We start from the raw sequence: 9,701 nt of genomic DNA on the forward strand, positions 1-9,701 counted from the left end.
TCTCTGACTTTCCGCCTCCAGCCCCTCCCCACCCTCCCCAACTGCAATCCATCACCTGTTGCCAAACTAACCTTTCAACTCCATTCCGTCCCGTAATGAAGTCAGGCTCTAACACTCTGAACTTCCAGTTTCAGCACAGCCCACGCCCTTCTCGTCTGACCCTTCCCCCGCGGCCGGCTGTGACCGGCCCTGAGCGGGACAGCCGCTCTCGGCCACGCTCGGCTGGCCCTCGCCCCCAGCTCCTGTTCTCCCAGGGAGGACACTGGGGACGAGGCCCCTGTGCCGGCCCGGCGCTGCTCCGCCAGCGGTTAGCCGCCAGGAGCCTCGCGGCGGAGTCCCGAGTCTGTTCACACTGCTTCTCAGCTCCTCCAGCCTGCGGAGGGTCCGCGCGGGTTAGCCCTCCTGGTCTCGCCTCCACCGCCCGGCCCGGCCCGGGGCCCGGCACTGGCCGCTCCGGGCGCTACTCCGCGGACGGCATCACACCTTTGCAGCACTTAATTACACACTTTGCTGTCCTGTTCTGCAGTGTCGCGTGCGGGTCAACCTGCACTTCCTAGCTGGGGATAACCGCTTCAGTGTCTCTCACGGAACGTAGCACAGTTACAACTGTACGTGGGCACCTCCACGAACGTGAAAGTCATACCAAAAAGTCAGCAAGGGTACTCCGGAGATCGGCATCCTCATAATTCTACTATCTCTGAAGGCAGTTAATGAAACAACAGCTTTCACCAGGCATACCCACATTTCCAGAAACCTCAGAGAAATTGCCGTTTACTCTTCAGAGACGTAAATCTGAAAACACTATTGAATTTTTCTCTGCCGTTAACTGGCCGTGACTTTGCATTCATTTAAGCCCTTCCTAGGGGGCGCCTGAGCGGCTCAGTTGGCTGAGCATCCGACTTCAGCTCAGGTCATGATCTCACAGTTCCCAAGTTCAAGCCCCGCATCAGGCTCACAGCTGTGAGCACCAAGCCCGCTTCAGATCCTCTGTCTCCCTCACTCTCTGCCCCTCCCTTGCACGCTCTGGCTCACTCACTCGCTCTCTCAAAAATAAAAGTGTTTCCCAGCACTGATGTGGTTACGCCCCTTTACATAAAGGCTCGCTCTAACATGGATTCGGATAGGCCTGGTTTTCTGTAACCCCATTCCTAAGAGCCTGATGTACTGCTGTGAGCTTGTGAGTCAGACGTCCGCCCCGATTCCTGTGTCACCAAATGGTCCCTCCTAGGGCTACCATCACCCACTCCAGTAGTCACTTGGGCCACGCCCATTTCAGCAAGGGATTCCCTCCCAAAAGGATTTCAGTCACTAGTTTAACAGCTCTCCATCCAACCCCATACTGGAACCCGGACATTCCTGTCTGTGCTCACCTACCAAAGCCCCGGGGAACCCGCGGTGCACCTCAGGTACCTAATCGAAACAGTACCACCATGGAAAAGTGCATCTGCCTCAGACGCCAGGACAGGAGGCCAAAACAAGCCTCGCCTCCTCTTCCCCACACACACTCTGAATAAACTGGGAGGCCGCCAAGCAAGGGGTGCCACCTGTCACCGCGAAGGCCAGCAAGGCCTTGGGCACAGGGTAGCTTCACACTGCCAGAGGCGGAGCCTCAACATGAAACCCAGCATGCCCAGCTGTGTGCAGAGGTCTCTCTCGTGGAGGCAGCCCCCACGCTGTGCGGGCAGCTGCACCCCAGAGCAGGCTCCGAAAGTCCCAGTGACGGTGGTGGGAGGCAGGCAGTGGCTGCCCAGGCAATGAGGAAGGGCAGGAAGCTGGGGGGTGGGGACAGGCCTCCCCCAGACACTGGTTACTCCTCTGCTCTCCTCCAGTGCAAGTAACAACGATGGCAATGGTCCAGCAGGCCACGGACCGCGTTCTAACAGGCAAGCGGGTGTCAGGGGGAGCGCAGTGTAGTGGAAGGAGTGAGGATGCCAGGACACAGGAGAGAGCCCCCTCCAAAGACAGGGAGCCTGCAACAGACCAAGGCGGTCAGGATCTGGAGAGCCGGGGACCGATGACATCGGTGCAGGCTTGAGGTGTGCAACCCAAGTTCAAGAGCAAGAGCTGGGTTTGGCGTCTCGGGCTTTTGTCATGCTCTGGCAGGAAGGAGGAGGTGTCAGGAAGACTGGATTTTAGACAGGTTGGGGATGTTAAGGACAGAAGCACGGGAGAGATGCTGGAAACAAAGATGCAGATTTAGGAGTTAATCCCATGGAAACAAGAGCTGACACTGTGGGCCCCAATTAGACCCTAGAGCAGGCTCAGATCAAAACACTGTCCACAGGGGGAAGGGAGAAGAGGAAGAGGAAGGAGGAAGGAGGAGCCGTGAGGGCATCAGAGGCAAGGTCCAGGACCCAATGGTGAGCCCATGCCAAGGTCCAGGGAGACGAATGTTAAGAGGTCAGGGGGGCTCGTGAGGGCTAACTCAGAAAGGAAGGGAGGAGAGAGGAGAAAAAGCCTCTGTGTGGACGCCTCCTTTCACCCTCACAAACATCCTGTCTCTTACAGACAATTATGCTAACAAGTCTTCAAAGACGGCACTAACCCACTCGCCAAATTACTGTTTTGAGATGACTCTCATTTTAAAGTTATTACGTGCCCTTGGAAGTGACACTGGCTTGAAATGGGCTGTCCCAAAATAGTACTGCTGCATGTTACCCTACTCGTTTTCTGTACATCCGCCATATAAACTAGAACTACACATCTAGTAGTTAATAAATAAAAACTACAAGTTTTTAATTATTCTGTGCCAGGAACGAGAATAAAATGTAACAAATGAATACAAAACAAGCTATCCTCTGTCCCTTTTCACACCGCCTTTAAAGTGGACTAGATTTTTAAACTCTTAACCTGTCTGTCCATCTTCACCTCTCCTATTAACTGGTATGCCGCCGAGCAGCCACATTTGACTCACTTACATATGAGAGTAACAGTACTTGCAATGTTGAAAAAAATATTGTAAGAATATATGAATTGAGTTTCCTTTTTCCTAAACTGCTTTACACTGAAATCCCAGGTATGCCCACTGTGTAACTAACGTTTACACAAAGGTGTGGCTTTTTAGAATCCATGAGAAATCAGATTTTAGACGGGTGGCCCACAGAGATCCTAATTCGGTAGGGTGGGAGTGGAGGGATCCGCATTTTTAACAAGTATCCCAGGTGACTGTGTTAATTCTAAAGACTGATAAATATCCACTTTAATACTAGTTACTCTAATCTTACTATGTCGTAAACTTCTCGCTCCCTTTTTTTTTTTAACGTTTATTTAGTTTTGAGACAGAGACAGAGCACGAGCAGAGAAGGGGCAGAAAGAGAGGGAGACACAGTGTCTGAAACAGATTCCAGGCTCTGAGCTGTCAGCACAGAGTCCCACACGGGGTTTGAACCCACGAGCCGCAAGATCATGACCTGAGCTGAAGTCAGACGCTCAACTGACTGATCCGCCCAGGCGCCCCACCCCACCTTTTCTTTATTTTAGGGAGAGAGAGAGCACGCATGAGACGGGAAGAGGAGCAGAGGGAGAGAGAGAGATAGAGAGAGAGAGAGAATCTTAAGTAGGCTCCACACTGACATTAAGACATGGGCTCAATCCCACAATACTGGGGTTATAACCTGAGCAGAAATCAAGAGTTGATGCTCAACCGACTGAGCCATCCAAGTACCGCATCACCTCAACTTTTAAAATAACTGCATAAAATCCTGAAAGTCGTCTAAATGGACTCATTTCACAGTCCCTCAGAGAAAACAGATGAAAAAGCTACCTCAGCCCAGCTCACCACTCCATTCTTCCTTCAAGACCAACGGACACATTATTTCTGCAAGGCAACCTTCTGAACCCTGGTGAGGTAGAAGGTGGAAAGGAGAAGATCAAAACATTGTTTAAAAGCTGCTTTCTGCCCCCAAAATGATGGCTGAGCATTTTCTATGCAACTGTCTCAAAACATGAGAAGAGGGAAAGGTGGGGTTCCTTTTACAAAGCAAAATACTGGTAGAGTAAAAAATACACACATAAAGCGCACACAGATACGTATTAACGCCGTAGTGCTTTGAATCAAAAGACCCATTTTCTCACCTCTAGCCTGGTGTCAGTAGGTAAAACAAGTCAAATCTCTTACTAGATCGATAGCTGGCCCCAGCAGCTGTTTTTAGAGAAGGTAAAGGTAATGAAGAGTCATTCTCCAGCTTTGCCCAAGGAAGACGTTGCTGCTGCTGCCGTTCGTACTGTGGCGGTGACCCATAAAGTACCAGTGATGTGACCCATTTCCCGAAGTTGTGACAAGCCTGAGCGGCAGAGGAGGACAGTCGTTCCTCAACGCCAGCCGTCCTGCTCGCAAAAGCCCGGGCCTCCGGGCAGCTCGGTTCACAGCACGTCGCCCTGCAGTCACCACGCCAAGATGGCCAACCGCCGCCACGACACCCTCTCCGGCTGCAGCGCAGGGGTGCGGCCTGCCAGCCGGCCGTCCAGTGACGGCAGTGCCACCAGCAGCGAGCTCAGCCGCGTGGGGAAAGGACCCTACTCGGTGACGGTACCGTGTCCTTGCGGACGTAGTGGCAGCACGTGAGGTCGCCCTGCCGGACCCCAGCAGCTACGCGGAACGGCTCCCAGCCCCACCCCAGCCACAAAGCCCCTTAAAACAGCAGCGCAGATGTTTGCTTCTGGGTTTTAACGAGAGGGGAAACGGAAAACTTAAAATGCTCATTTCAGGGATAAACCTAGCTCTGAAGCTTAACACAATTAAGACAAAAATTAAAACTTTAATTGCACACGCGCACACACAAAAGCAAAGCTGAAGTCTTAACTAGACGCTCAGTGTATTCAAGCTAGTCAACAGTCTGAAAGGGGGAAAGGCCTGTAAAATAGGGGAAATGGGGACACATCACCATAGAATATTTCTTTTTTTTTTTTTAATTTTTTTTTATTTTATTTCTAGGATAGAGAGAGACAGCGTGAACAGGGGAGGGTCAGAGGGAGAGGGAGACACAGACTCTGAAACAGGCTCCAGGCTCCGAGCTGGCAGTCAGCACAGAGCCCGACGCGGGGCTCGAACCCACGAACCGCGAGATCATGACCCAAGCGAAAGTCGGACGCTCAACCGACTAAGCCACCCAGGCGCCCCCACCATAGAATATTTCTACAGAGAAAAGAGGTCATAGGATTTAGGACCTTACCTTTTCTTGTATCCCCTAGAAAGAAACCCCTCCCCCCAACATACAAGTCTACTGATTTACACATCTGCATTTTATACCTATTTAAGTCACACAACATGCGGCCGCAGAAGCCGGTGTGCTGTCTCCTGTGTTCGCAGAAACACCTTACACGGCAGAGGCACGTTCACCCAAGCTCGGGTAACGGGGAAGAACACGTGACTGGGAGCCTAAGTAGCATCCCAGCTCCTTTCCTGAGCAACTCAAGTCCTCCGTAAGGAGAAAAAGATGGTAAGTGTTGTACATGGTGGATAAACACTGGCAAGAGACGTGGAGGAAAGGCAGGGGTGTGGCCAGCTGAACGCCGATGCTAGCGAAATCCTGGACTGATGAAGGACCGTGGGGCTAGAACACCAGTGCGTCCTGCAATGAGCATGCGTCTCTTAGGTCGAAACCATTCGCAATTCGTGAGATACAACATCTGAGGAAACAACCTTCATAACTATGATTCATTAATAGATACTTTTCTGCCTCTCAATTTCTGTCCAGGAGAGAACCCTCCAAAGCACAGGCCTGTAAGATCTTGACAAGCGTTCCTGCCCTTCTAAGGCCTGCATCATCTTAATGGGACCACCCAAAGCAACTTCTGCAGAGAGGTTAACGCCAGGCTATTAAATGAGCCTGTCCTGATCTGAGTCTGAAGTCTGCCCATAACAGCTGTGATTGGGGGCAAATTTATTAAGCGAATCTCTAAAACTCCATTCCGTCACCTATAAAATGGCAATTATTGTTCCTACATCAGCATTTTGGTTTATCCTGCTCTAGGATTCAGGGAAAATAGTTCATGTAAATAAGTAGTTTAGCAAAATGCGAGCTCACAAGAAGTCCATGCTCTGTAAATGTTAGCTACTGAGATCAAGCCCTTAGAGTCAGTCACTGTTATTTAAGAAACTTCTGAGTTTGCTACAATTTCTTAAACTTGCTGTAAAGATGGAAGAACAGTACAAGGAACTCCCATGGATCCATACTTATCAACTGTTTGCATTTTGCCCAACAATTTTATTTTGCTCCTAAAGTCACTTTTAAGTGAAAATAAAATGGAACAAAATGAAAGTGGCCTAAGCTCCCTCTCTTCCATTGTCATGCCAGTCTGGATGGCAGTGGAATTCCAAGAAAGCCACCCCAGACCCTTACCCTTCCAGAGGAAGGGACCCTTCTCACTTTCTAGTTGCTACTCACACTCTGGACCTTGGCTCCAAATCTATTTTTTTTTTTTTTTACATTTTATTTATTTCTGAGAGAGAGACAGCGTGAGCAGGGGAGGGTCAGAGGGAGAGGGAGACACAGAATCCGAAGCAGGCTCCAGGCTCTGAGCCATCAGCACAGAGCCCGATGTGGGGCTCGAACCCACAAACCGTGAGATCACGACCCAAGCTGAAGTCAGACACTCAACCGACTGAGCCACCCAGGCGCCCCCTCATTTTAGATCTCATCTCATCTCTTCCTTAAGCAATGAAAATAATTTGGNGGCTCCAGGTTCTGAGCCATCAGCACAGAGCCCGATGTGGGGCTCGAACCCACAAACCGTGAGATCACGACCCAAGCTGAAGTCAGACACTCAACCGACTGAGCCACCCAGGCGCCCCCTCATTTTAGATCTCATCTCATCTCTTCCTTAAGCAATGAAAATAATTTGGGGAGGACAGAACTGAATCCAACGTTCAGCAACTTGAGGACCAAACGCTACAGATCCGAGAACACACTGGAGCTTTCCTGTCTGAACTGGAAAGTTCTGCTATCCCGGAACTGACCAAATATGCCCACACCACTGCCTGTCTAGGATAACGTCACCGGCATTTTTGGAGAAGTGCAGGTTCGGTGGAAAAGAAGGATTGACTGGGTGACTAGCAAGACAGCCAGCATTCAGGTTACAGCTCGAAGGAAGAACCACTCCCACACGTTTGTCATTTTTATACCTGGCAGATCTCAACCGCCTCTGAGTAACCAACCAGAAGTTAGCTAAATAACATCTAGTTATACACCAGGACAAGGGCACATAGAATTTTATATCTACTCCTGAGGAAAAGTGAAAATGGTATAGCCAATCGCTAATGCAGCCCACTATTCCTTTCTAGTAATAATTCGGGGATCTGCGGCTTTTAAAATTAAAAAAAAAAATCAAGATACGTGGTTTAATAAGTTCAATGATGAAGAATGTGCTAATTATAATTATTCAATACACATGCCATATACTAGATCAAGCACTTTGGGCAAAGTATCTCCCGTAATCTTCCACCATAATGCTGGGTAGCTGGTAGTCTTATTATTTCCGTCTTTATGATTCACTCCTTGATCTGTCCGACGTCACAATTCAAGTTCTCGGCCACCACAGAATAAAACGTCCATAAAAATTATTGTTCTCACCTCCATGGAAGGGGAAGGGCATGAAGAATGAAAGGCTTGGGACTTGGTCATTTTAGGTGGCAAGACACAGGACCCCACAAATACAGCAGGCCAAAAAGAGGAAGTGCGGACAGAAATAACCTGGACTGGACACAGCAATGGGGTCTGGTCTAGGATTTCAGGGTGCCGCTGGTGTTCTTAATAGACCTTTGTCTATAAAGACAGAACTGACGGTCGCAGACCTGGCTGAGGACGCAACGGGCAAGATGGTCACACATGCAGGGTCTGGCTACTGGCCAGTCTGGATTCAAAGTCCTCCTCCGTCCCCTGCTAGGGCTGTAAGGCCCTGGATGATTTTACCTCTCGACCCAGGTCCCCACATCCACAAAATGGAGATAATAATTCTACTAATTTCCTAGGTTCTGATAGGTAAATGAAACAATCCATTAAAACACTCAGCATAACGCCTACTTGACTGGAAATGCTCAACAAATAACTGGTGGTTAGTAGCTATGGTTATTACTGTTACTTTTAATGCTGTTCTGTTGTTTCTCCATCATTTTAGCTGATTACCCTAATACAAGCCTAATAGGAAAAAATTAAGTTTTTAATCTAATCAAGATTTATAAATTCTCAAGATGAGTCTGCATGATTTTTCTGACAAAAATCAATACACTTGCAATTGGCCAAAGCAAAATTCCAAGCACAAACAAGGTCAAGTGTACAAGAATATAAAATACTGCAATAGAGATGTTTCAAAAAAAAAAAAGTTCACCTTGAGGATGTAGGCTAACGGTTTCAATATGTTAACCCCATCCATAAATAAAGTCATTTCTAGACCCATACGCTTTAAAATACATCACCAGCCAAGGTGCATTTTTGATAGTACACCTGTGTTCAAATTGATTTTATTATTCACTTAGTGCAATGGCAGGAACTGCCTCGGAAACAAAAGCACCCTTAGGACTCTACAAGGGACTTCTCAGTATTTGCCTCTTAGCGTCACATTAAACATGATAGTTTTTAGATGTGTTAAAATTGCAGACATTCGCTGATTATGTTTTAAACATCAACAGAATGGATTCTGTTATGGGTATCTTGCAGAAGAAAATAAAGAGAACAAAGTGGACTCTTAAAAAAATGAAAGTAGTCCCCCCCCCCCACTTGCCACAGAACGAGGGGGAAAAATTAATTCCTGAGGTGTCATGTGTCCTTTATCAGACCTACCGCGACTACCGGTAAAAATCTCCTGAGTGGAGGTACCAGGGAGACGTGATGTGTCAAAAGTAACACACATGTCTAATCCCCTGTCCTCCCTACACTGAGTCTCAATCCAGGTCTCAATGGACCCAGTGTTGACAGCGGCTTGTCCCTGCCGCTCCCCTCCCGCCCCCAATATACAAGATACGTGGTGGAAAACTCAAACCTGCCACCTCGCTGGCCGCTGCGCAGCCGGGTGGGCACAGAAACATCCTCTATTCTTCCGCTAAAGCCCACANTTATCAGACCTACCGCGACTCCCGGTAAAAATCTCCTGAGTGGAGGTACCAGGGAGACGTGATGTGTCAAAAGTAACACACATGTCTAATCCCCTGTCCTCCCTACACTGAGTTTCAATCCAGGTCTCAATGGACCCAGTGTTGACAGCGGCTTGTCCCTGCCGCTCCCCTCCCGCCCCCAATATACAAGATACGTGGTGGAAAACTCAAACCTGCCACCTCGCTGGCCGCTGCGCAGCCGGGTGGGCACAGAAACATCCTCTATTCTTCCGCTAAAGCCCACATCACAGGAGCCAGCCTGCAGCCTTCCATCTAGCGTGTGAGAAGGCAATGATTTCTTAAACTATAAGAACTCACTGTTAATGAGAGACCCAAGAAGAAAATATATTTTAAAATGTTTTTGAAAAACTTAAAACAATCAAGTTGAAGAAACAGTATCATAAGTTAAAGGGTGGGAGACACCGTCGGCAGCAGGGAGAGTCAGCGCGCCAAGCGTTCCTACTAACCCACGTGGGAACATACTACTCCTCGATTGTAAATTCATCCAAATAATCGCTCACAACAGCTAGCGGCAAAACCCTCAGATGAGGCACGTCCCTACGACCAATCTAAGTCCCTAAATTAGCCTGCAAAGCCACACCACCTTGCCCCT

General features: G+C 48.8%; 1 protein-coding gene across 1 annotated transcript in view; it reads right to left on the reverse strand.

Moving 5' to 3' along the window:
* CHD7 (chromodomain helicase DNA binding protein 7) overlaps positions 1 to 90 on the reverse strand; it is a 174,955-nt gene extending 174,865 nt beyond the window's left edge. The window contains 1 exon segment of the mRNA XM_077751816.1: positions 72 to 90. The gene's annotated coding sequence lies outside the window, so the exon portion shown is untranslated.
* Positions 91 to 9,701: the final 9,611 nt, after the last annotated feature.

This window comes from Crocuta crocuta, unplaced genomic scaffold, assembly GCF_008692635.1.
Source record: "Crocuta crocuta isolate KB4526 unplaced genomic scaffold, BGI_CrCroc_1.0 scaffold20, whole genome shotgun sequence".
Classification (NCBI taxonomy): Eukaryota; Metazoa; Chordata; class Mammalia; order Carnivora; family Hyaenidae; genus Crocuta; species Crocuta crocuta.